This window comes from Puma concolor, chromosome E4 (assembly GCF_028749965.1).
Source record: "Puma concolor isolate L17-30 chromosome E4, mPumCon1.1.hap2, whole genome shotgun sequence".
In the NCBI taxonomy this organism is placed as follows: Eukaryota; Metazoa; Chordata; class Mammalia; order Carnivora; family Felidae; genus Puma; species Puma concolor.
In genome coordinates, this window is record NC_141683.1 from 26,874,301 (window position 1) to 26,902,122 (window position 27,822).

Sequence of the window (27,822 nt, forward strand, 5' to 3'; positions counted from 1 at the left end):
TCTCTTTCCTCCAAGAAGCCCTTTGTCGATGTCAAGCTGTTCCCCCTTTTCTCTAAGGTTGTCCAAGGAAGCAAGGCGTTCTCGTGCTAGAAACTGACTGGACTCAGCCCTGACTGAAAAATCCACTCTGTTGGTGAATTGGTCGGAGGGTCTGCCTGGGTAGTACAGGTCCCACAAGTCCAGCGTTCCCTTCGGGAAATCGGGCAGTTGGAAGGCAGGGAGAGCGGGTAGTGGGAGACGATAGGGTCTCCGACCCGAGGCACCCCCTAAACGTCGTCTGGCAGCCCCTAGAATGTTGTAAACCTCAATCGGTGGAAAAGGAGCCAGATCAGCTTCTTCTCTTGGCCCTTAAGAAAAAAAAAAGATACATTCCAGATAATTTCACCGCGATGAAAGAGGAAAAGCCGCTGAAGTAGCAAAGGAAATAAATTAACGCCATCTCAGCTAAAATCACACACAATTAAAACCTGGATCTGAATGTACTTTTCCTGTGCAGAGAGAGCATCTTGAAAATGACGTGCATTAGTCATCCGCTCCAGCCACCCAACTCAGTGTGTGGGGACACCATCTCTGACATTGCAAGGGGGCGGAGAAGGACAGGAGCTGGGTGCCTGACCCCAGCCCTGAGGGTTCTGTCCTGCCATCCGGAGGCTGAAAATTCCACTCCTCTGTGACCAAGGCATCCAGGGTGAAAGCCACCCAACAGAGGCAGGAGCCTGGGGTCTGTGAAGGGATTCGGACCGGGAGCTACTTGTGCAGAAGCCCACGGAAGTGGCCCAAGCTCCTGGATTCTCTGCCGCGAGTCCTTGCCTGCAAGGAGCCCGGTATTTCGGGGGCCGCCTCCTCACGTCTCCCCTTCAGGAAGATCAGTCCCCCTCAGCTCAGGGACACATGCCATGACTTTATTTCCTCAGCTCTCTTCTTCCTCCCGCTTCTCTTTTTCCTCTCCTTCTAATTTTTCTTCTTCCAGAAAAGAAAAGAGAACCCCAGCAAAGGAGAGGAGTTTATAGTGCCTGAAGAAAAGCGCACAAAAGAGACTTCATGAACCAAAAGGCCCCGGGGTCCCCACACACAGAGGCTGGTGCCCAGTGACAGGCTGTTCATCATCGCCTCGGGGGTCAGACGGGAAGAAACGTGATTCGTGGCAGAAGGAGCTGTAAGGATAAAACATAAGGATGAAATTTCTGAAAGTGAACATGTTAAACCCTTTGACAAGTGGTGCCTGGGGAGTGTGGGATCTCTTTTCCAGGAGAGGCAGGGGGGGATATGGAGGGAGAAGAAAGGCAAAATAAAACCAAACAAATCCAGTGGACTTCCACCAGAGAATCTGGGCCGGCTCCTCGCCGGGAGCCCAGCCTCCGAGAGCCTCATAAGGACTAAGTGAGACATCACAGCGAACACTCACGGCCCAGAATCAGGAGCTCAGTGTCAATTCTACCCAAGCTGCTATCACGCAGGACGGCTCCTCGGGACAGAAAAATGGACCAACCTGACCTCCGCCTGAAGAACCGCTTAATCTTTCTCCCTCGGTCCATTGTAAGGCCTGGCAGTCAGCACTTAGGGCCCAGGGAGCTCGCTTTAGGCTGCCTTGCAGGGCTGGGACTAAGGTGAGGCAGGGAAGCACCCAGAGAGGGTACCCTCTCTCGGGACCCTGCAAGTGCAAGGTCAGCCCCGGAGAGTGCGTGCTTCCCTAAATTTTGCCCCCTAGGCGCCAGCTTGCCTCGTTCTAGTTCTAGAAAGCTGTTCAGTCTTCTGCCCTTGCTGTTCGATGTGTTTCTAGACCCGAAGGATATAACAGTAGGTGATGAAGCTACAATCCCAAGGGGGTCATCTGGACTCATTAGTTTTTACCAATTCACTTCTCCCTAAACCCATAGAGGTGAGATGAAAAGGACAAAGTCAGACAGACCCGAAATCACCCAATCAATAGTGCTGCTTGATCCAGGGAACAACTCAGACACTTACCGCTGGCCTAGAAACTGCTAGGTGGGGACCCCCACCCAGAGGCCAAGGGCCGGGAAGGGCAGGGAGGATATATGGGAGGATTCTGATAAGGGAAGTCTGCCAGGAGCAAGGTCTTACTGGGCACTCTGGGAAAACAGTAATGATTGATCAGTTCCTTGGGGGAGTTTATAATTTAATCGGGAAGGCGGGGTACTTCTCAGTACAAGTACTGAGTAACTTCTCAGACGAGGTGCAAATGATCGCAAATAAACACAAAGTGGCATAAACCAAGACTATTCCTGCGGAAGGGAAACAGTGGAGGGATCAGAATCAGGAGTGATGGGAGAAAGCTTCTGGAAGAAGTGGAATTTTCTCCATGGTTTATTAATAGCATTCTTCAAAGGGTGATCCTTAGAACCACTTGGGGAGCTCTAAAAAAAATGCAGGAGCCCCACTTCAGCCCTACTAGGTGAGATCCAGGAAATACGTTTTAATCAGTTCCCCAGGTGGTTCTTTTGCACACACAGCTTCAGAAGCATGAGTTTAGAAAGCAAAAATAGACCCAGGTGCTGGCTGCTGGGACAGACCTTAGGAATGATTTTTGGAGAGCCCTGTGAGCTCTAAGATCTATGCTGGAATTAGTCCAAATATTGGAAGTAAAACCATAAAGACTTCCTTCTCTGTGAGAAAATAAGAAGGAAAAGAGAGGGGTCAGAGACAGGACAAAGAGAAAAGGACAGGATTCAGATACATGGAGTCCCAGTTTCTTTGCCCTGTGAACCACTTCTGAAATGAAATGTTCAGAAATGAAGAGAGTCTGATTGGAAAAGAAGACAACAGAAGTAATGCCAAGTAAAAAGGCCGGATTTGAGTAAATACTTTATTCTTAACACGTGAGATACCCCCACGTGTATCTTATTTGCAGGCTTTGGGACTAAAAAGCCAAGATTTGATAAAGACCCATGGTAAGAAATACACTGAATGCCATAACTCGGTACACACATACGCTTACATGAAATGAACAAGAGTGTTAATGAAAGACATTCCTTCCTATCCCATTTCATTTTTTTAAAACTAGTTCGTATGGGGTGCCTGGGTGGCTCAGTCGGTTGAGCATCTGACTTCGGCTCAGGTGATGATCTCACCGTTCATGAGTTTGAGCCCCGCGTCAGGCTGTGTGCCGCTTCGGATTCCGTGTCTCCCTCTCTCTCTGCCCCTCCCCCGCTCATGCTCTGTCTCTCTCTCTGTCAAAAGTAAAGAAACATTAAAAAAAAATTTTTTTTTAATTTTTTTTTTCAACGTTTATTTATTTTGGGGACAGAGAGAGACAGAGCATGAACGGGGGAGGGGCAGAGAGAGAGGGAGACACAGAATCGGAAACAGGCTCCAGGCTCCGAGCCATCAGCCCAGAGCCCGACGCGGGGCTCGAACTCACGGAGCGCGAGATCGTGACCTGGCTGAAGTCGGACGCTTAACCGACTGCGCCACCCAGGCGCCCCAAAAAAAAATTTTTTTTAAACAAGTTCTCATTGTAACCCGCTAATGGGTCCCCACCTATAGTTTGAAAACCACTGAACAGGACAGGAGGTGGGAAATGAACGCTTAGATACAAAGTCTTCTGACAGCCCGTGGGTCATGGTGAGGTGGGTCAAAAGTCAAATGAAAATGAGGGCGCCTGGGTAGCTCAGTCGGTCGAGCATCCGACTTCAGCTCAGGTCATGATCTCACAGCTCGTGAGTTCGGGCCTTGCGCCGGGTTCTGTGCTGACAGTTCAGAGCCTGAAGCCTGCTTCGGACTCTGTCTCTCTCTCATTCTCTCTCTCTCTCTCTCTCTCTGCCCCTAACTCACTTGCATTCCGTCTCTGTCTCAAAAATAAATAAATGTTTAAAAAAAAAGTCAGATGAAAATGTGTCGGACCTCCCTGATGCTAACCTCTCAGGATACCCAACCATTTCCCGCTCCTGCCTTCAAGTATCTTCTCAAAAATGTACTCCTCCAGAAAGATCATTCCAGATCACCCTCATCCAACTTCAAGCACCCCAAGCCCTCTTAAATGTCTCCCACACATGGTGTGTGTGTAGGCGGTCCTTGACTCACACACATGCACTTCAGAATCAGCTAGGTGCGCCCAGATGATGCTGCCTGGTTGGTCTCTTTTCAGAGGTGCAGCGGGGGGGGAAGGGGGGGTACAAAACCCTGTCCCTCAGCTTCGGACCTCTGAGAGTCTCCCTCCTGCCTTTACAGGTTCCATATGGAGGGAAGGGGGAGTCTCTCCGATCCTCTCCACCGCTCCCTCCTGCCCCCCAAAATCACAATTCTCCTGGGAATCTTCTGTATACATTAAATTAAACAGAATGGGATTTGGTTACCATATTGCCCAGTTTAGCTGTTTTGTATACTCGGATGCAATTTTACTGAGCACAAGTGTATCATTTACAGTTGATTAAATATGGTGTTTATGGTATGTATACTTATTCCTAGAAAAAGTTGGGCACCGGGACCTTGATGAGGAATGGAATTTCCATTATCACATTGTTTCTGGGCAAAAACAGATTCAACCTCAATCATTTTTACCTGCAGTGCCTTTTCCAGGAATCTGTGGAATCCCTGCTGTTCCACACAGCTCTGGCATCTGCATTGTCCTCCTGCCCTTCTGGTTTTCTGTGTTCCAAGGGTATCTGTGGATCCTGGGAGCTCCCTGAAGGCAGGGGCCAGGGAGGAGCCGGGGTTCTCGGGGGCCTCTCAAGAAAAAGAACAAAATACAAAATTCAGTCTAATGGTGATATTTCTTTAGAACTAGAGAGATCACAGCAAAGTACACAAGCCTGGGAAACTCAGATCCCTTTCTTCCGATAGCTCTTCGTTCGGTGGACCAGAAATGCTTACATAAAAATGCTTCCTATTTGCAAAATGGCCTCCTCTCCCCACCTAGAACATTCTACAACTCCCAGCTTTCATTGCCCGCCCGCCCCCCCCCCCCCCGCCGTCATCCCACAAGTGAGCGACCCTAAAGTTTAAGCTTCATCAGCTTCCCCATGAACCTGCTTCTGGTAGAGACCCTCTGCTCCCCTTTCAGCTGTTCCCCAACAGCCAGAACAGGGCTCTGTACTTGCTGAGCCCAAGCAGGGAGCGGTCAGAAAGCAACGGGCACCTCGGGCCAGTGTGTCTCAAAACAGGGCTCCTCCACTGACCTGAATCAGAATCGCCCGGAGAGCTTGCCAAAATGCAGATTTCAAGAACTGCAGAATCAGACTCCGAGGAGGACCCGTGGGTCTGCATTTGCACACAGGCTGTAGGTGAAGCTTAAGCCTAAGGGCCGCTGCTCTGAGCCACACTCTCTCCCTACTCGGGCCGCTGGTGGGGCAACAGGCCTCTGGGACTCCAAAGGCCCTGCCCAGGGTCTCCTGAGGTGGGGGCTGGGCAGAGGCTGTCTACAGAAGCAGAGCTCCCACTGAAGGAGGTGCATCACATCGCCAGCCTTCCTGCCCTGACTCGGCTCATCTGCCAGGCTCCAGGAGGAGCCCTCCGGTCCTCACCGCCCCCATGCCACCCAGCTCAGTGTCTGACCCCTACTTTAAGAGCCCAGGGAGATGAACCAAGGATCGCTTGCAGAGGCGTGTGCACAGCATCCTTCTTCAGAGACACTGGTGTCACAGAGCCCCAGCCTTCCTGGCAGGGAGTTATGCATGGCTAAGCTTAGAGATTAAACTTACAGGGCGCAAGGTCAGTAACAGGGCCATTAAATCCTCGGGAGTAATTACCTAAGAGCTTCCAAATGTCGGAACCGAGTCCCCATCTTTTCCCAGCAAAGCGTCTGGCTCAGCGTGGCCACCATGGGAGCCCGGTTGAGAGAGAGAGAGAGACTGCCATTTACCGAGGTGCGCTCCCTGTCAGGCACGTGTAACCCCTGTTACATCTCACAACAATCCTAGGAGGATGACTTAGTACCCTCATTACTACCCCCATCTTGAAGAAATGTTGCCGGGTAGCAGTTCGGCGCTTGGACTTCGCCGTCCGATCACCCTGGGTTTCGAGCTCCGCTCTATCACTACGAGTTATGCAAATGCGAAATGTGTGTTTCCCCTGGCTCCAGAGTCCTCGGGGTGGTGAAATTTTCAATGAGCTGATGCACAAATGTGCCTAGCCTCGTGGCTTACGTGTTGGTATTCACCAAGCATCAACTGCTATTACTTGAATTAACATTGTGACACGGGAAAGAATTAGAGCTCAGAGAAGTTAAGCATTTTTCCGGAAGCGACACAAAGGAAGTGATAAATAGTTTCAAACCTCTGGCTTCAAAACCTGTGCTCTTGCCTCGGTCCCACTGAGTCCATGAAATTTAGAGTCAACTCAGGAGAACGTTGCCTCAATCTCTGCTTTACTCACCATGTGTCTCACAGGGTCTGTCGCTCAGGACCCAGCCACTTGGCAAACGTTCCTTGCTTTCACCCTATCTATTCCTCTTTCTTTTTTTTTTAATGTTTATTTATTTTGGAAAGAGAGAGAGAGAGAGCACGAATGGGGGAGGGGCAGAGAGAGGGGGGGGACAGTGGATCCGAAGTGGGCTCTGCGGGAGCCCGATGCGGGGCTCAAACTCACAAACCGTGAGATCGTGACCTGAGCTGAAGTGGGGCGCTTAACCGACGGAGCCACCCAGGTGCCCCCCACCCTATCTATTCTCAGTAATCAGTTACTGAGCGTCTACTTTAAGGTACTAGTCCTGACTTGATACTGTACAGGACAGTCTCAGTCCCCCATAGGCACATGGTCTGGTTGGGAGCTGAAACACACATGACAGATACTTCGGGGGGGTGGGAGGGGTGGACGCGGGATTGAGCGCTCAGGCCACTGAGAGGGTAAAGGGCAGGTAACATCTCCTTTTCACGATCAATCTGTGAATACACTGACACTGGCCCTCCGGAGGGTGAGGTGGCCCCACTGAATTGCCATGGGACCCAAACACTCATGCTCAAAAGTCTGGAGTCAGGTTTTCACCTCTTGACTCAACGACTCTGACTCAGCGTCAGAGTTCTGCCAGATCTTCCTGACAAAGGCCCATGGTCTTTACTGTCCATGCTCACGGCTCCCTCTCCACCGCTCTCCACTGGCCTCCTCACTGGTCTCCCATCTCCCTGCCTCTTTCGTCCCAAATGCCTTGTGTGCTGGGCCACAACCAAACTGCTCAGCCTGGCAATTCAGGTTCATCAGCTGCCCCCGCTCTGCATGCGTATCTCCGAGATGGTGCTACAGCCGGGGCAGCGTGTGTTTCAAGAAGAGGGTTCAAATTCTGCCTGTAGACCTTCCGCTGAGTCTCCATTCTCCTGTCTGTTAAACGGGGAGGGGAAAATGAGAGAAATATGTGAACAGGCCTGGCATCTAATAGTAGCTCTATAAATCGCCTCTTGCCACCTACCCTCCTCACAATGCATTCTACTCTGCCTGGCTCCACTTTCCTGCCTTTGCTGGTCCCCGTTTTCTCTGCCACTTCAAATCTTGCCCCGCCATCCGGATTCACCTTGAGTCTCAACTCCCCGATAAAACCCTCTGTGAATAATCCTAGCCGATAATGGCTTTCTCGTTCTGTATTTCTATGACACTTCCATTGCCTTGAGATGTTAAAATTTGTTTCATATACCTCCAACTCGTCCTCCTAAGCTCCTTGAGACCATTATGCCCCACAGCAGGGGTGGAGGGTGGAGGCAGGGGGGGTGGTTTAGGAGGTATAATGGGAATGTAATATGTGCTCATTGGATATACGAAGGTGAGAACCCGCTCTGTGCTTACAGAACACACAGACCTTCAAGCAGACTTTATCAAAGCCTCCAGGCATGGAATTACCACTGGCTGTGCCCTTGGAATCTAAGACAGAACCAGAAAGCTCTGTCAGTGTTCCATCCGGAGCTCAGCTCACGGGAGGCATTGAGCTCGCTCAAGCCCTGAATGAAGGAAGGCAGACTGGATGGCTGTCACTTCTGGCAGGACTCCCTATACCTTGGGGTCCCCCTCACCCACCCCCCTATGATGTGTTCTGTACACTCTGGTCAAAACCCATCATGGAGCTGAGCTTGTGTGCATTCTGAGTGATCCAGGCTGAAGGCCCCACCAGGGCAAGGGCCTTAAGCGGTTGGCTCCAGCAGGAGGCCCACTCTCCTAAGCCCCGATTTCAGTGGTAGTGATCCAGCTTTTCTAAGGCACCAGGCAGGCAGCAGCCCAGCACCCACCTGCAGCATGGATCAGCCCTGCTCTCCTTTTCCCAGTGCTCATAGCACAGTCCCCAGAATGGGCATCCCCCAAAGCCGAGCCCCTGAGGGGACTTGCCAGTTCCTGCCTCACACCGATGTAGATTGACATCCTTCACTTAGGGTCGTGATGGGGTCTTCCAGAATGCCAGAACTGCCCAGCTCTGGAAGGGCATGAGAACTGGTGGGGGAGGGGGGGAGGGGACAGGTATCTCACTTCATTCTTTAGCATGAGAGGTGCCTGTGCCCAGGAACGCGTTCTTACCCTCCACTGCATTCCTTAGTCCGCTGTTAACTTCGGGAGGGTAGTAAAAAATGTGGTCTTCGGAGCGCTATGCCCGTGAGATGCACCTGTCCTCTAAAAGCTGCCGAATTTCCCTTCTGTCCTCCCGGCCTTTGCAAGAGGCTGAGGCAGTGTCAGAAGAGCCACCCCTTTCCCCCTCAGATCCAGGCGCCGCGTCCCCTTCTTCCAGCCAAACCTAGCGTCCAAAGGCACGAGACCACCACCGGCCCCAGAGACTCCAGCCTCAACATCGGCCCCACCCTACTCCTCCCTCCCGGGTGTGCGTGTGCGTTAGGGAGAGGGGGCCTCTGGCCACTCAGGAGTTAAACTGGCAGCGGGACTGGAGGGGGGTGGGGGGTGGCGTGGCTTGCAGACGGGGAGGAGGCGACCGGAGCGGGCCGCGGAGGTTGGGGGAGCGGCGGCGAAGCGGGCGAGCAGGTTGAGCGCGAAGCCGGGAGGAGGGGCGCGCGGCGGGGCCGGGGCGCGCGAGGGCCTGCTCTGTGCACTTGCGGCCGCGCGGCGCGGAGGGAGCGCCCGCCTGTCGCCCGCCAGCCTCCGGCCACGACGCGCAGGGCGGCGCGGAGCCCCGGGCGCGGACGGTGCGGGCGGGGGCGGCGAGGACGGCGAGCCTGCCACCGCGCTCGCCCGGCTCGGGCCCAGGACCGCTCCCCGGACAACTCCGCGGCGGGGAAGGCGCCCGCGACCCTGCCCGGCCTGTGGCGGCGGCGGCGCGGAGGGAGGGCGCGCCCCGGCCTCCCCCAGCCCAGCCCGGGCCGAAGCCGGAGCCGAACGGGGCGCGGCGGCGCGGGCGGCGGACGGCGGCCCCGGGAGCCCGGACGGCGCCCGCGGGTGAGTGTGCGGCCCCGGGTTGAGCCCCGGGCGGCGCGGGGGGGGGACCGTCGGCGTGGCGGCGGGGGACGCGGCGGGGGAGCGCCGGGCCCGGGTCCCCGCCGCCCGGTTTCCCCGCCGGGCCGGGCCGGGCCGGGCGGGGGCTGGGGGAGGGGCGGGCCGCGGGGACGCCGGCCGGGGAGCTGGGGACTCGGGGAGGGAGGCGGCTGCCGGGGCAGACGGAAGCGGGGCTCGAGAATGTAAAGACGGCGGCCGACCGCGCGGGCAGCACCCGAGGCGGCGGGGGAGGGGGCGGCTGGGCCTTGATCCCCCAGGGGGGCCTTAATCGCCCCAGGGGAGGCCCGGGCCGCCCCAAACTGTTGCGTGGCAGAGCGGCGCCTGGAGATGTCGGGGACCCGAGCGGTGGCCGAGGGGATAGGGAAGGCGGGACAGGGGCCGACTGGCGGGGTGGAAGCTCTCCGGGGCCGCGGGGACTTCCCCTTCCTTGGAGCTCGGGTGTCCGTGCGGAGGGACAAGGTGGCCTTGATGTGTCTGTTCGAAGTATCTGGAACCAGGAGCCAGGCTTCTCCCGGGCCGGCAGGGGTCTGTCCGCAGCCTGGGATGGGACATTTGCGGTGGGGGATGGGCCGGGCTTGGGCCCAGCCTGGGGGCTCTGGGAGTGGGAAGCGGAATCGGAAGGACAGCTCTGGGCCCACCGCAGCACCCAGGAGACAGGAGGGGTTGGCCAGCCACAGGTGGTCCGTCTGTCCTGCAGGCGAAGGGCGGCGCAGGCTCTGATGCCCAGCCAGCGAGGAGCCGCTGGTTGCGTGGGGGGGAAGATGGGGGGACTGACCTCTATTCAGGGCTGAGCTGAGAAACTAAAGAGGTGCAGGAGACCTGGGCACTGGGGGTGGGCCCTAGGGGTATTGCTGTGCTCCCCCTATGTCCCTGTTCTTCCTCCCCCGCGGAAGGAGCAGGAAGGAAAATGTCAGCTGGGCTTTGTGCTCTCTTCCTCAGGCTGCCGCAGCTCCCATCTGTTGGAGCCAACGCAGCTTCTAATTGGACGACTGGCAGGGTCGGAGGGGGTGGGCCGGACACAGCATTCAGTGGCCAGCGATGGACCGGTGGGGCCGCAGCTTGAGGCCCCCAGGTGGTGGGGTCGTAGACAGAACATCTGCCCCGGGTCAGAGGAAGAGAAGTGGCTCCCCACCAGCTCTGTCACCATCACTGAGATTTGGGTCTTTCCATGCACCCGGACCAACAGCAGACTCCCTCTTCCCTGCCAGCCTGGGATGGGTCCTGCCCCCCCCCCCCCCCCCGTGTCTTCTTCCTGAGTGAGAAAGCCAGGATCCGTTTCCACTGCCCCCTCCTTCTTAAAGGTCCCACCAGCAAAGACCACTGGGCATGGGGTGATCAAGGGCCGTGTATAGGGCACTGAGGCCCCCCTTGCCTGTGGGCCCTGTTGTTGTTAGGAAAAAGTCCGATGTAGGTGGCCTGACCCACTTTCTCGGCTGGCCAGGTGCCCTTATGTGGGAAGGTGGAAAGAGAAGGGCACAGCTAGGGGTCTGAGCCTTCCAGGCTCAGCCTTCCTGCCCCTGGGCTGGCTCACACTGAGTCTCCTCCTTCCTGCCTAGGGGGTCCCTCCGGACCTGGATGGGACCTCATTATCTGGAAGGGATGGAACTCAGGCCTCAGTGCCCTGCCAGGGGCCTGGTGGACACCCGGTATTAGGAGCATCCCCAAATCGACCCACTCGCTGGCACAGCCTAACCGGAAAGATACGGCAGAGGCAGTGGGAACCAGGGGTCTGCTGAGACAGCAGGCTTCCTCTGGAACTGTCCACACTTGTTCCCTACTTCCATTCTTTCTCCCTGTGCCTCCCTCCCTCCTCCTCTTTCTCTCCTCCCCTTCACTCTCTTTCCTCTACCCGCATCTCCATCCCCGTGTCTCCCTTTCTGTCCCCCTGCTCTCCAGGACCTCTCCCCCTCCTCCCTCCCTGATCTCTGTCTCCACCTTTGCCCCCCTTCTCCTCTGAAAACTGCAGCGTAAACCACAAGGCAGGCATGTGCGCTCCCCAACATCCTGAAGGGGGGGACACATGCACTGTTGACTTTGCTGTATTCCTTTTGCAGAAGAGGAGCCACGGCTGGCAGGCCGGGCAGCTGCATTTCCCTGGCATGCCCCCTGTAACCCTACCATTTGCCCCTTCTAACCCCCCGCCCATCTTTTTATTTGAAAGAAAAAGAAAACCCATTGCTTTAAAAAATAAATGATTCAATAATTTGTTGAGCACCTACTATGTACCTGGTACTATTTTAAGAACTGAGGATACAGCAATGAAACAAACCTCTACGTCGAGGTCTCTGGTGGCTCAGTTAAGTGTCTGACTCTTGGTTTTGACTCAGGTCATGATCTCATGGTTTGGGAGTTCGAGCCCCGCATCAGGTTCTACACTGACAGTGCGGAGCCTGCTTGGGATTCTGTCTCTCTTCCTCTCTCTGCCCCTCCCCTGCTCATGCTGTCTCTGCCACTCTTAAAATAAATAAATACACTTTCAACAAACCTCCATATCTCAGGGCAGAACCGAACTTGTATTTGGACTTCCCACCTGATTAGTTCTGCATCCACCAGGCTTTTTCAAAGACCCGCTGCTTGGGGGAAAGGGGTGGGGGGGGGGAGACAATTCTAGTGAATTGTCATCATCACAGTGAGTGGGTGACCTCTAGCATGAGAGGCCCGTCTCCACAACCTACCACTTACCACAAAGCTTACAGACCAGGGTCATCCTGTCCTTAAGACATTTCTGATCTGAAAGGCTGGGCCCGTTCGTATCTCACCATTTATCTTAGAGGTGGAGGAGAAGGCCACTGTTTTAGACCGAGAAGGGAGAAAGAACCAAACGTGTTATTTGGCACATACCAAGCACCAATCCATCAGGACCTTTACAAAAACTATCCCATTCAATGCTCCTGACCTTCTAAGGTCTAGATTATCATCCCCTTCTTCATAGCTAGGATATTGAGGACCACAGAGAATAAACCACTGGCCCCAGGTCATATAGGTCTCTTTTAAAATCACTGATTGTCTGCAGTTCCTTTGGTCTTTATGATGTCTGTGACATCCGGTCACTTGCACAGTTATCCGAAGTTACATCGTAACCAAGTTTTTCAGAAGCACGCCTCCTCTTCTCAGTAAGAGTATTGGAATATATAAGGATTCGCTGAATGGTTGCATGAATAAACTGTCTCAAGTGATCAGGCGAGACTGTTTGGAGGAGTTGGGACCCTGAGCGAGGAGGCAGGGAGAGCAGTGGATCTTCCTTGTCCCATACAGATCCGTGACTAGCTGTAGGTAGGCAACTAACCACCCCCCCCCAACCTGCACCCCCACTCTGCATCCAGGTAGAATTGATGGGAAGTTGCTGTTTTCATTCAGGGTCAAGGTGTAGAGGCTTGGTCCACAGCCAGTGTAATGAGTCAATATCACTGGGCTCTCAGCCTCGTTGGGCAAGCCTGGGCTCCATAAGCGCTCCAACGCCAAGAATGGGGGGAGGTGGCTTTGAAGCATGCAAGAGCTACTGGGAAGAACAGTGAGTGGGGGCTGGATGGGGCAGGACAGGGAGAGAGTGACCAAGGAACAAAAGAGGAGAAGCACAAAGGCAGAAGATAAACTGAGAAACAGAAAAACAGAAGGCAAACGATAAGACAGAAGCAGACAGGACAGACAAGGCTGCGGTGGGAATGCTAAGAGAAGGAGAATGGGGGGGGGGGTGGCGTACCTTTATCTTACACTTCCCTGAGGGGCTCGCTTTCTCTGTCCTGCAGCTCAGAGGCTGGAATATTCACCAGCTTAGCCTGAAGCAGGCATTTGCTTATGCAGTCAGCCCATCTTTTCTAAGCGCCTACCACGTACCTGCGCTGGGTGCTAGGGACGGAGACTAATTAGATGTCACCCCCGCCTTCCAGGAATTCACAGGAAGACTGTAGAGTCTGGAGCCGCCCGGCTGGGGCTCTAATCCAGGCTCTCCCGCTTCTAGCTGGGTGACAGTGGGCATGTCATCTAACCTCTCTGAGCCTCGGTTTTCTCATATATAAACAGGATAATCATAGCACCTACTTCATAGAGTTGTCATGGTGATTAAATGAGTTGATACATGTAACGGGTCAGAACAGGGCGGGGCACAGGAAGTGCTGTGTGCTGAAGTGGGCGGTCAGTCCTAGCAATAATGATGCCAGTGCTATAACACAGGGACGGGCAGTTAAAGCGGTGGCCGTCTCTGCCCACAGGTCAGGAAATGGTTCTCAGAGGACGTGACATTTGGGGCAAGGCTTGAGTCCACCAGGCACAGGTGGTGGGTCTGGGGAGCGTGGTGCCGAGGGCATCTGGGACCCCGGAGTTGGGTATGAAAAGGTGTCGTGCTGTATGCGTGTTGCCTCCTATGGACATCAGGAACACCTTGGACGTGTCCCTCCTTAGCCTCTTTGTTTCCAGGGCTCAGAGCTGAGCTCCCAAGGTGGCAGGTTGCCCAGAACAGCCCCACACGTTTCAGCCTAGAACTGTTGGCCTTTGGGCAAGGGATCTGGCGCATCCCTGCTGGGACTGGTCTCAGGACCATAGTCCGTCAGATGTTCAGATGGCCTGAGGGAGCTGCCTTTTAGCGGGTGAGCTGAACCAGGTTTGGTTTAGAATTCTGTTGCTCTCTGTACATTTCTTCCACCCACACTTTCCCTGCTGATCAGCATTCGATGGACTTGGCGTCCTGAGATGAAGAGCAGAGAAGGCAGAGGGCTCCTGGGGTGACGACTGTTTCCCAGCCTCTACCTGTCATACTGGAATGGCACCAACGACAGCAGCCAGCATTTCTTGAGCACTTACTGTGTGCCAGGCACCGTGCCAAGGGCTTTACCTACGTTATCCTACTAAATCCTCCAAAACACCCCCATTAGGTAGGTTCTTTTATTGTCTCTATTTATTTATTTACTTTTTAAATGTTTCTTTATTTTTGAGAGGAGGGAGGGGCGGGGGGGGGGGGGGTGGGGACAGAGGATCCAAAGCAGGCTCTGCCCTGACAGTAGCGAGCCCTATGAGGGGCTCGAACTCACCAAACACAAGGTCACGACCTGAGCTGAAGTCAGACGCTCAACCGACGGAGCCACCCAGGCATGCCTGTCTCTAGTTTAAACTCAAGGAAACCAAGACTCAGGTTCAGTAACTTGCTCAAGGACAAAGAGCTAGATAAAACAAAGGAGTTCTCTCTGACCCGAGGGCTCCTGCCCCTTATCCACTCTCAGAATCCAGTGCCCTTTGGTCCTGGAAGGTTCTCAGGGGGCATCTAGCCCATTCCCCTCCCTCCCTAGGGTGAGAAGCTCCCAAATCCTGTCCAAGCTAGGAACTGCCTGTCCCCTTTGGGGGACCTTCAGAGAGGGTCTTCTCTTTTTTTGCCTCTGTAGGTCACAGCTCTTTGAGAGCCAACATTGGTTCTCTTTGTTTCAGCTAAGTGCCTCCAGGCCACACAGAGCCAGTGGCCTTAGGGAAGGGGGACCCTAACAGCCAGTCCTCACGCCCACAGGAGTGGGAACCAATATGAGGGTGACTTCTGGGAGATGTGAGGGTGGGATGCAGACCCCAGATTAGGTGGGGATGGTTTGGAAATACCAGCGGGGTGCCTCTAAGTAGGGAGGCTCATGTGTCTTGGGAGGAACAAGTACAATCATTCATCTTTACAAACATCTCACAAGGCGGATCCTTCAGGAAAAAAAACACACGTAAGGAGGGGCAACAGTGTTAGACAGCCAGCATGGGTCCCCCAGGAAAAGTGGGTCTGTCCTACCTGACCCTTTCTTTTTTAAAGAAAAGAGGGGAAGAGAGAAGAAAGCAGGAAAGGTTATGTTCCTCTATAAAGTGCTCTCAAAGTGAACATTCAAAGGCAAGTGATGAAGCGTCTGTCTTTGGCCTGGGGGGGGCAGAGGTGGGATGTCCAGGAGAGAGAGACCCCAGAGGGGCAGCTGGTGGGCAAGCTAGAAATTTAAAAGCTGTGCATAAAGGGAGGGGAGGCACTTGACCTTGCCTGGCAGCCCCTGACCCATCTTCTACTTCCGGACAGACCTCCCGGTGGGATGAAGGTGGTTCACACAGCTTCAGGCCTCTGAACTTCAGAAGGTGCTTCCCCAGAGTTAGTCCAGGAGTGGAATGCTGGAATCCCACTTCAAGAGGGGACATCCAGAATTTTCCTGCCCATCGTCCATCTCTGAGCACAACCGTGCCTGAGCCATCTCAGACGCAGGGTGGGACTGGGGTCTCTTCCTTCAGCAAGTAGTTATCCCAGGCACTGGGAGTACAGGCAACAGTGAGCAACCAGGGATCTCTGCCCTTGAGGAGCTTATACTTTATGGTCTGGGGAATATGGTAAAAAGAATTGTATGTTTGAGAGTGGCAAGTGCTGAAAAAAGGAAGGAAGGAAGGAAGGGAGGGAGGAAGGAAAGAAGGAAGGAGGCGGGGTAGGAGAGTCTGTGTTAGGAAGAGGAGAGTTCGTAATTTTGTACAGCGCGGGCCCGAGGTGACCTTGCTGAGAATGTGAGTAAAGAGGAAGTGGAAGCAAGATGGGAAGGTCACGCCAGGCAGAGGGAACAGCAGGTGCGGGGCTCAGAGGCAGGGCCGTGTCTGGTGGGTTTGGGCGACATTAGGAGGCCAGACCTCGGAGAGCCCTGGGGGTGGAACGAACAATTTCTTCTTTCCTCAGACCAAGATGGGGAGGCTTTGCAGGGTTTAGGGCAGGGGTGACATGACCGGGTCTTTTAAAACCTGAGGTTTCAGCCATCCGTTTCAGCATTTCACTGGGTGGCTAGTCAGGAAGTTGTCCAGCCATCGAAGCAAAGCTAGTCAGTCCATCAGAACTTACCCACTAAGTCCCTTTTTCGTGGGTACTGTCTCCCGAGCAGTGTGGGCTGTGGTGTGGGGCAGGGCGGGGAGGCGGGTGGGGGGGGGGGTGGTGGTGGTGTAGAATGTAAAGAAACAAAAGACGCAGTCTTTACTGTTAAAGAAACCTACCAGTCAGCTGGGGAGGCAAAACTTACACTCACAAGAAATAACGAGGGAATAATACCAGACAGTTATTTAAAACCAAGTGCTAAACTGTGTGATTTCGACTATAAATGTTATCAGAAGTGTGAGCTGTGTGTGGGAGGGTATAGGGGACGCTTCCTCCAGGAGGTGCGGCTGACTTGGGCCTGGAAAAGGGGGTAGGCTGTGGCTCTGCAGGGGGGGGGCCCTCCTGTGGGGAACTTACAGCTGGAGAGGGGGAGAAGGGGGGGCCAAGCAGGGTGGGGCGCAGCCAGGATAGAAGCTCCCCCAGGACAGGCACTTGGTCCCCGGTACAGGCCTTTCCCCACCATCCCGGGACAGGAGAGCAGCCCTCCGGAGAATGAAAACCGGGCCGCACGGCTCTTGCCCTCTCCTACGGAGGGCCAGCATCTCGGTCCCGTGAAGCCCTCTTGCTTTGAGAAGGTCCCGTTTCCAGCTCTCCAGCGGTTCTCATACATCTGCGCTCTCCTGGTCTGCCACCATCCGCCAGCCTCCTCCCAACACCCCCCCCCCAACCGCCCCCAATCTCTCCACCCCTGCCCCATTGAACTCCATTTTTTCACCCAGCCTGCAGCTGGCTTCTTTTCTTCTTTCCTCTCACCGCCTGGGCTCCTGTTTGATGAGTTACTCCTAGAACATTCCAGTTAGTTTCGGTTAGGATGAACTGGAAGTCAAGTTGAGCCAATAGGAGCAAACGTTCGCCCATGAGGGGCGTCTGCCCTCGCCCTGGAGAGAGGCTGCCTGGGTCTCGGCAGTTTGGGCTCACTCCCGATGTGTGCAGAGCTTGCCCTGGAGTGGAGTGGGATCCGTTGGTAGTGCCCTTGCGTACTGGAGACACAGGCGGACCCTCTGCCCCACTCCCCCCGCCCCCCATTCTCCGCGGCGGCAGGGCAAAGAGCAGGAGCCAAGGGTCCCATGGGCAAAGCGGTCTGCTCAGCAGCCTTCTCCCCCTCCTCTGGGCCGTGGGCAGCCCGGGGAAGAGGGAGAGCCCACCAGCGCTGCCCCAGAGGCTCCTGGCACAACGACCTGGAAGATGCAGGCCTGAACCCAAGGCTCCTCGTGCCTCACCGTCCAGAGGAGCCGGGATCAGCCAGAGCTGGGTTAGAGTCCCTCCCTAACCGCAGGCCCTTGGACATTTGACTTAACCTCTCTGAGCCTCCATACATCTGGGTCAATAACGCCCACTTCATAGGGTCGTTAATACCAAGAGCTAACCTCGTCGGGTGCTTGGGGAGAGCCGAAAACTCTACTGCCTTCAGCTCATTTCATCCACAGAGCGCCGTGGGTTACGTATTATTTCCCCCCATTTTGCAGTTGAGGAGACCGAGCTGGGAAACGTTAAAGTAACACAGCCAGGAGATGTCAGAGCCAGAATTCAGCCCCAAACCTTTCTGACTCCAGAGCCCTGGTTCTCAACCGCCGTGTTAAACGAGCTAATCTATGTAAAGTGCCCGCCACAAAGCAGAAGCTGGATAAATGTGAGTTCCTCTTCTCCTCAATTTCCCCAGCGCCACTCCTCCAAAGAATAGCTCTCCCTACCACATCACATTTCTTTTCCAGCACCCCCTGGGACATATGACAGAGGGAACAACGAGAATGAGCTGTCGGCTTGTACCAAGGGAAAAAATAAGGCTGAGAGAGGGTGAGGAATTTGCATAAAATCTTAAAACACCAGGGCTGTGATTAATACCCAGGGCACCTTTCTCATAAGAGTTTTGTTGTTTAGCCCCACTGGGTCCCAGGCGGTCAGCAGAGGGTGCCTTGCAGACATAAGAACAGAGGCCGTGCTGCAAGGGAGGAGAATGAGAGGCCACCGTGTCCCCCAGGGGCCGTCAAAGCCTGTCCCACCTCCAAATGCTGGAGTATTTCATTCTGGGCCCGGAAGGGTGCTAGTAGGAAGATTGTAAGACGTATGCTTTCTGAACTCGGGTACCGTTTCCAGAGTTTGTTATGAAAAATCTGGGGACTTCTCTGGATAAATCTAGGAAGAAGACAGACAGTATTGAAGGTCAAGGTGTGGGAAGCAAGGATGCTATCTCAACTTTATGACTATTAAACCGGTATACCTTCTGCACCAGGTGTAGCGCCAAGAGAAGGAGGTGGGTAATGGGGAGCAAAGAAGAACAAGGTCACGGCCTCAGGGAACTTTTCAGTCTGATGGGAGAGACTATTCGCGTGCATGTGCGGACACGCATGCACGCACGGTTCTATCTGACCTTACCCAGACATAAAAATAGGAACAGAGGACTGCAGACTAGTCTGAATATATGGGCGCCTATGGAATGGCGAGGAGAGAATTGAGGCCAGGTGGGTTCCCCGAAACGTCCCTCCTTTTTTCCTTCCCGGATACTCCTCTTCCGGTGGACACGGAGACCCAGGTCTCTGCACACCCCAGCCGGACAGCCCAAGTCTGCCAACGTTCACCCTCAGGGCAGTCGACAGACCTCCTCTGAACTTGCTTGCGGGGATCCCCCAGGGAGAAAAAAGCATCCAAGTCCTAACACTTTAAAACTGCTGGCAACTGAGAGAGTCTTCTGGCCATGTGGCTTGCACACATTTATAGAAATTGGTACATTTTTCTTCAGAACGATTGTACAGCTGACCCCTTGAACAGTACAGGTTTGAACTACGCAGGTCGACTTGTACATGGATTCTTTTCCCCCATAAATATATCAGAAAAAATATATGCATTGGAAAAACTTTATTTTGTAAGTAAATATGAATTTCTCTTTCACATTGTTTTCATTTTTGACATGTGGCATTAGTAACACGCACAACATCTGCACATCTATAGTGTTTTGTATCATGTATTATGTATTGATATAGGTCCTGACCGATGATTCATCTTACAAACAGACGACAGAAACTTGCAATGTCAATAAACACAGCACAACGCTGTAAGTGTATTCTCTCTTCCTCTTTATTTTCTTTAAATTTTTTTTGATATTCATTTATTTTTGAGAGAGAGAGAGACAGAGTGCGAGAGGGAGAGGGGGAGAGAGAGAGGGAGACACAGGATCTGAAGCAGGCTGCAGGCGCTGAGCTGTCAGCACGGAGCCCGACGCCGGGCTCGAACTCACGGACTGTGACATCATGACCTGAGCCGAAGTCGGACGCTTAACCTACTGAGCCACCCGGGTGAACCCCCTTTTGATTTTCTTAACATTTTCTTTCCTCTAGCTTTATTGTAAGAATGCAGTATGTAATCATAGAGCATGTGAAATATGTGTTAATCAACAGTTTTACGTTAGCAGAAAGGCTTCTGGAAGGTCAACACGAGGCTAACAGTTAAGTGTTCGAGTTTGGGGGGAGTCAAAGGTTATACGTGGATTTTTAACTGTGCGTGGTGGGGGAGGGGGCGTCGATGCGTTGAATTCTGTGTTGTCCAAGGGTCAATGATATATGTGGGGTTGGCAGGATTAATGGTCTCCCAAAGGTGTTCACCTACAACTCCCCAGAACCTATGAATTTGCCATGTTATGTGGCACAGGGTCTTAAGGTTGCCATCAGCTGACCTTCAAATAAAGAGGTTATCCTGAATTACTCAGGGAGGTCCCGTGTAGTCAATCACAACCGTCCTTTAAATGTGGGAGAGGGAGGCAGAAGTCATTGTTAGAGCAATGAGATGGGGCAAAGACTTGACAAGACCTTCATCCTGAGAATATGGAAGGGGCCATGAGCCAAGAAATGTAGGCAGCTCCAGAAGCTGGAAAAGGCAAGGAAGCCGATTCTTCCGAGAGCCTCCAGAAGGAGCACAGACCCGCTGACACTCTGATTTTAGCCCGGTGAGACCCAATTTGAACTTCTGACCGTCTGAACCGTAAGATAATAAATGTGTTGTTTTAAGCCACTAAATTTGTGGTAATATGTTACAGCAGCCACAGGAAATTAATATGAGGCGGCTGTAGGTGGAGCAAAGCCAGTGGACCAGAGCCCCACGGGCTCAGCCTCCTCCTGACCCATAACCCCAGAGGAATCGCTTCACAACTCACACGCTCTAGACAGCTCGGTGGGAAACACACTGTGTGTGAAACGCAATCCGGTTATTTTCCGGACGATGAAACTGAGGCCCAGGAGAAGGGCCTCTGTCAGAGGTCACACCGAGTTAGCGGAACCGCACAAACTGCGATCCAGGGCCTGCGCCCGTCTTGTCAGAAATCTCGGGCGCTTACACACAATTCCCTCGTCCACTCATCCATTTTCAACAAACGTACGTGTGCGTGTTCACCTGCAAAGACGCGGTGCTGTGCTAAGCACTGGGCAGAAGCAAAAGCAAGTTCCAAGCTCCGGAAGGTGGGAGAGCGTTGCCCGAGTGCTGATCCTGCCCTCGGCTCCTCCCTGAACTCCGTTTCTTCCAAACCCAGGCCTTCCGCACAGGGTGCTTAGGGCCCTAGGGCCGGTCCCCAACTGGCCCGATCACAGGCACCTCCTCAGGTAGAGGTGCAGCTCTGTGAAGGGAGGGGCCCGGCCCCCCAGGCCCAGGCTCACCTGCCCCCCTGCAGCCCTGCAGCATCTGTCGACCTGACGCTCTTCGGGGGCGCAGGGCTGGGCCCTGAGGAGGGGACCAACGCCCAGAATCAGCACCCCGATAGCATAACGTTATCTCCTCCCTGCCAGGCCCTCCCAGCTCTCCCCACAGCACACCTGAGCCACAGGCCGGCCCCCAGGGCTGCCAGGCTCCTGGTATCGGTCTCCATGGCAACCCCGCATTTGCCGGTCTGGTTTCTAATGACTTATTGGCAAGTGTGGTAATTTGCAGAGCTTGGCAGGCAGAGCTGGGGGGGGGGGGCTGGTGAGGAGGTGGGGGGCAGCAAGAGGGACGCAGCAGTGGGGCGGGGGTTGGGGATTGGGATGGAGACAGAGACACACTTTCCTTCCCGCCCCACCCTTCCTATTCCCTGCTGACTAATATCTGGAGTAAGGGAGCCGCTTCTGGTCCAGGGCCTCCCCCCCAACCCCCAGGAGCATCCGTTCTCTCCAGGCCCCTGAGAAGGAGACAGATGGACAGACAGATGTGGAGCACAGCTGCTCACCTGTCAGGCAGAGGCAGGCAGGCAGGGGGTGGGGGACAACAGCCGTGTTCATCCCCAGCAGGTCAGACCGCTTGTGTTTCCTGACGCTCTCCTGCCTGCTCCCCAGGCCCCATAGCCTCTCTGCCTCACGGGAAGGGAAGCAGGGAAGGTCTGTCCTCAGGACGAGTCCTGGCAGCTCCCCGGCCCTTCATATGCTCAGAGGACCAAGCTGGGCAGCGCTGGATGAAATGCCAGCTTGCATAGGTAGTGGGCGAACCAGCCAAACAATCAAAGGGGGAGAGATGGGGTGGGGGTTGGGGGGTGACTGGCTTCACTTTTCTTCAGCAGAACTTACCCAGCCTCAAAACTACTTCCCCAGGGGAAGGCAGTAGGGAGCCTCCGACCACGTTGCTGCAACAACCTTCCTGCACACTTCTCTGCCTCCCCCCTCCCTTCTGTCTCTGTCCATTCTGTTCTGTTTGTATACCGTTAGAGGCAGCCTGGTGGGCCACAAAGAGCACCGTCTTTAAAGTTGGCTGGCCCTGGGTTAGGATCCTGTGGCCCCTGCTTCCCAGCTCTATGACCTTGGACATGTTTCTTAACCTCTCTTTGAGCCTGGGTTTGCTTCTCTGTAAAATGGAGTTAAAATACCCATCGCGCAGGTTGTGAAAAGGAAACCCACTCATACCTGTAAAATGCTCGGCACACAGTTAGCCCCAATAAATACGAAAGAATTTTAAAAGTGATCTTTTATCCACCCAAATAAATAGGAGCGATGTGATCAATAATTTAAAAAATTCCAGTGGGCTCAGTAGGGTTTTCTTTTTTAAATATTTGAGAATAGTCTTCATTTATTCAGTAAATATTTATAGAGTATCTACGTGTGCAAAGTACTGGGTCAAGTGCTGGGTCTTCCCTGATAATTTACGATGAGGGTGGAATTAGGCTGCGTGTATACTCTCTACGCATATAGCCTCTGACAGGAGATGGAAGGAGAGGGAGGCCAGGGAGAGCGGGCCAAGATCAGCCACATAAGTGGACCTTCCGTGGATCTCTGAGACGTGGCGGCCCCAAGGGAAACGTGTGCCTTGTAAAGGCTCCGTCTGAGTCCTGTGCAGCGAGACCTGCTGCCTGACTCCCCAGAAACAGTGAGTCTCTTTTGGGAACTGGAAAGTGGGTGAAGGAGCCAGTGGGTGGCTACTCCCCTACTTTCATAAGCCCCTGCCGAGGCTTGAGGGGGCCGCCAGGGACCACTCAGCCACCGGAGACAAGTGGCTTGCCCTCACCGGGGCACCTGAGCGGATCACGGATCCCTCAGCTTGGGCTGGGAGGGAGGCGAGGGAGCAGCGGGGGAGCCGGGGGACTTGGCTTCCACCTCTGCCAGCAGATGGACTTATGCCTGCAGCAGGAGTCTGTCTGTTCTTCTATCAGCCTCCCTGCAGTTCCCTCCGAGACCGAGCGGCAGAGATGCGCAAAACGGAACGTCAGACACGGCGGGGGCCCTGGAGGGTGTCTGGCCCACGCTTCCCCCACCTTCTCATTCACTTTATAGCACACACACACAGCGATGATGGCTCCGGGACTCTGACCGAGGGCTAAGGGGGGCGGTCAACATCTCAGCACACCCAAACCCATTCCTGCGGCCCCCTAACATAAGTTGGGGAGGTCTAGTCAAGCCAGTTCCCCCAGCCTATTTTTATGGATGAGAAATCGGAGACCCAGGGAGGTCACATAGCATGTTCGTCTCATCAGGACTGCATATAAATCTCCCAACTTTCTGACCCTGTGCTGTTTCTATTACCTCTTCTAAAGACTCCTTCCATTTTCTTTCCTGGAGAACATGCTTCAGATGGCAAGGGAATAGAATTTCTCTGAGACCATGATTCCCCAAATCTCATAAAATCAGGCTACATTCCCCCCCCCCCCCCACCGTCATCACCAGCCACCCTCCTATTTCAGCGAAGCCTTTGGCATCCACCCATAGACATCCTCCCCTTTCTGAGCCCATCTGCTGTCCTGGATGAGACCAGTGATTTCAGGGGCCGCTCTTACTACGCCCAGACCCATCAGCCCTTCCCACCTCAGCCAGTCGCCTGCAAAGCTGCCATCACCTATTAGAGCATCCTGCTTTCTGGTCACCACCTCTGGTCTCCCAGCCTGCTTGTCCGATGACTCGCCCACAACCATTCTGTAACCCCATTGGGATTTGGGGTCCACTGGCACCTCTCCTTTCTCTCCAGATATAGCCTTCCTCCGCCTTCCCTTCCCTGATTCCAGATACATTCCATCTTCCATCATTTTAGGAACCGCCCCCTCCAATATCCTAAACTCTCTTGACCCTCTGTCTTTTTATTACCCCAGTCTGGCGAAGTCCCAGTTCTGGATCAATTACTCTCTGCTGCTTTCTGCCCGCATCCACATAACTCAACCCTCTAGAAAAAGGCACAAACTAAGGCAGATCGGTACCTCCAGAAATTCACCATCACCAACCCACCTTATTCTCCAGAAGCACCTGGTGTTCCCACCACATTCCCCTGGTTGTCCCTCTCCTGACTCCCCACAAGGCCTGTGTCCCACCTTCTTCCCTAAACCTCTACCTTCGCCCTCACTCTCCGCAGAGGACCTCACCTCCCTCTTCGCAGAGGACCTCACCTCCCTCTTCACAGAGAAACACAAGGCCTCGGGCAGGACCCCTCGGCTCGTCACACCAGACCCCCAGACACACCTGTCTCGGTGCCTGTCTTCCCTCCTTCCCTCCTGTGTCAGCGGAGGAGGCCACTCGTCCCCCAAGCTGGGTTCTTGATCCTGTTCTCCGGTCTCCTTGGGAACATCCTTCCCACCATGCTCAAGCTTCTCCCATCTTCAACAACAAAAGCAAAAGCCTTCCTCAGGACCCAACTCTGCTCCCTCGCACCTTGTCTCCTTTCTCCTGCCGAGCCAGGTCTCCAGGTCTCCCGGGAGAGTTGACCGCCCTGGCGCTCCTCTCCTCTTGCTGGTGTCTGCACCTCCCATTTCTCCCCCTGCCCCGCTCCAGCCCGGCTCCCTCCCCCGTCCTGCTCTCCAGAGCGCTCTACCAAGGAACAGTTTTTAGTTCTCAGAAGCATCTTTCACTCCCTTCTGACACATTCCTTTCCCTTGGCTTCTCTGGCCCCATATTCCTGGCTTTTCTGCTCACTCCCAAGTCATCTTGCTGACTCATCCTTCCCTTCTCCATCTCTAAACGTTGGCGTTCCGTCTGGTCTGGTTCAAGGCACTCTCTTCCGACTAGACACTTGTCCCTAGGCCATCTCATGAAAGGCGTCTGTTAACAGCCACGTGCAGGTGGCACCCAGCCTGCATCCTTTCATCTCCGTTCGTATCCTTAACATCCACCCGTCCAGCTGACGAAGCTGGGTGTCCCGAGAAACCTCAGACCTGGCATATCGAAAGACAGTCTTGATTCTCGTCCTAAATCTCTCACTGCCTTCTCCGCCCCCTGCCGGCTCCCCTCCAGTGTTAGAGAATGGCACCTCCTGCAGCCAGTTGGATACGCGGGGAGTCACTGTCCAGCTTCCCCACACCCCCGCCCTGCACCCCTTGGTGTCCAGCCCCTCACCAGTGGCTGTCTGGTCCCCTGGGTAGCACCCAGACCCCGCCACCCCTTCAAAGCTTCCACGTTACCCCAACCTGCACCACTGGGGTTACCTTGTGACTTGTATGCCCGCATCTACCCTCACACTTCAAGTCCCATCTCGGAATAGCGACCGCAGTGACCTTTAAGGGATACAGATCTGATCTGATCACAATCTCCCAAACTCTCAAAACACTTCAGTGTTTCCAGTGGTACCAGTGCCCTCTCCTGCTCTGCACCCCGCACATTGGATTCTTTCAGTTCTTGGACTGCTGGCCTCTTTTTTGCCTCTTGGCCTTTACACCTGCTGTTCTTTGGCCCTTGGTCACTCTCTCCACCTCATATTCGTCCTCCCGTCTTTCAGATATCAGCCCAGATAGCCCTTTCTTAGAAGAGTTTCCCCAGGGTACCTCGAGAATCTTCTCAGGCCCGTGTTAGACACTCTCATCATGTCCTGTAGGCTTCCTTCATAAGATGCATCATGTTACCTAATTATATAATTGTTTACTAGATAAATGTCTGTCTTTGCCAGTAGACTGTGGCGCCATGAGAGCCAGGGCCCTATCTGTTCAGTCCACCATTGTAGCACTGGTTCCTGGCACGTATGAGGCGTTCAGAGAACATTTGGGGGGTGACTTCCTTAGTGAAAGGTCTTTAGATACAAAATGGATCTCATGGGAAAAGCCAGAGGGAAAAGCAACCCCGAATGAGGCATTGGTAGACCAGCTGACCAGGCCTGGCCCCACTGTTCCTCTCTCTCCTCCTTTCCCTTCTCTGCCCTCACCTCCCTAAAGACTCTGCCCGGATTCAAAGGGGATTTACTCCGATTTTCCAAGCAGAGGTACAGGCCCCTCTTCACCAATAGTTTTCAGCAGCAATAGCCATAATCTCTTATATCTGAACAGTTCTTTACAGCCTAAAAGCTCTTCCACGTATGTTGTGGTGTTTGAGTTTTCTATGTCTTTTGAGCCACACTCCAGCTTCCTGTGTGTTACGGACCCTTGGTTCACAGTGGGGGGACCTGTAGCTCAGGAAGGCTTGGCGGCTTTCCCACAGTCGGGGCTGGTCAGTGAGAAGGTGGACTTGAACCCGGTGCTTGTGGCCTCACTTCCATGCTCTCCACACAGGCTTGTAGAGAAGAGGATGCTGCGGGTTCTGGCTTATCTGCAGCGGTGGTACCAAGGAAAAGTCCACAAAGAGCAAAAACCCACGTGGTGTGGGAAGAAGAGGGCGGGTCTGGAGGGTGGCGCGCAGTCTGGTTTTCAGGAGTCTGACCTCCTGTGTGATTAAGGCCAGTCCGGGATAGCTTTGCGGTGCCTGTGCTGGGCCCCTCACTCGCTCAAATACTTACAGTTCGTCATTCAGTGCTGGGATAGACTCAGCGGTCCAGCTCTCTCTGGGGTCCCCGGAGCCGGAGTGCCCGGGGAATCCACACAGTAAAGAGCCAGGGTGGTTGAGGCTGGTGGGGGACAATGGCTCCTCACCCCTGCCTCCCCAAGGACAAAGTCTGGGCTCTGGAGGCATACACGGCCTCCTTGGCTTGACTTATGCCTCCTTTCCAGCTTCTTTTCCTGCTTCCTTCCGCCTCCCAAATGCTCAGGTAAAACCAACTGCCCCTGGTTCCACAGCCATCCTGTGCCACCCATGCCTCCAGGTTTTGCTTGGACTGTTCCTTCTGCCTGGGTGCCCTTCATATTCTCCTCGCCTGGCTGATTCTTGCCATGCCTGGATACTTGGCTGTAATGATATCTTTTCCAGGAAACCTTCCCCCAAGCCCGCAGAACTCCTCCCATGTGGGGGCACACTCAGCACATCCTGTTAAAGATCTCTCTTTGCTGTGTCTTCCTCTTCTGCCGAAAAGGAAGCTCCTCAAGGACAGAGACTGTGACATATCCATGTTGCGACTCCAGTGCCCGGCGTATTGTAGTCACAACAACAATATGTAATAATGGCTTACGATGTGCTAGACGCTATATTAAGTGCTTTATATTAACTCAGGGAACCTCAAAAATAGCCTTATGCTGTAGGTACTATACCAATTTAAACACACACACACACACACACACACACACACACTTTTAGGGAACCTGGGTGGCTCAGTCGGTTAAGCATCTAGCTTCAACTCAGGTCATGATCTTATGCTTCATGAGTTTGAGCCCCACATTGGGTGAGCTCGAGCCCTCCCTCGGGTGAGCTCCGCTCCCTCTCTCTCTCTCTGCTCTTTGTGGGATTCTCTCTCTCTCTCTTTCTCCCTCTCTCTGCCCCTCACTCACTTGTGCCCTGTCTCTCTCAAAAAAACAAAAAAATAAAAATAAAAAATGTTTTATTTTCAAATATGTGTAGATTCACTAGAACTGCAAAGAAATGTACAGGACGTCCTGAGTTCTCTTCATCCAGCCCTTCCCATGTTAACAGCATACATAGCTAGCATGCAATATCACAACCAGGAAGCTGACATTGATATATTGAGCTCATCCAAATTTCACCGGTCATATATGCGTTCGTTTGTGTGCGTGTAACTTTGTGTAACCAGCACCACAATCAAGATTACTTACCTGTCCGAGGCTCCTTATGCCAACATTTCTAACCACACCCACTCATCCCTAACCCCTGGCATCTGCCCCCTGCCCCCATGGCTACGATTACCTCACAAATGTTACCTAAATGGATTCGCACTGTCTATAATCTTTTGCTTTGGGCTTTTTTTTTTCTTTTACCATCCGTATAATTTCCTTGAGGTTCATCCAGGTTGTTGCCTATGTCAAGTGTTTGTTCCTTTCCATTGCCCAGCAGTATTCTGTGATAGGGATGTGCCATAGTTTAACC

At 53.9% G+C, this 27,822-nt stretch overlaps 1 protein-coding gene across 1 annotated transcript in view; it reads left to right on the plus strand.

Annotated features, from left to right (window-relative positions):
• Positions 1-8,922: 8,922 nt before the first annotated feature.
• LRRN2 (leucine rich repeat neuronal 2) overlaps positions 8,923-27,822 on the plus strand; it is a 62,391-nt gene continuing 43,491 nt past the window's right edge. Inside the window, exon 1 of the mRNA XM_086694486.1 lies at positions 8,923-9,315. The gene's annotated coding sequence lies outside the window, so the exon portion shown is untranslated. The remainder of the gene's footprint in view (positions 9,316-27,822) is intronic.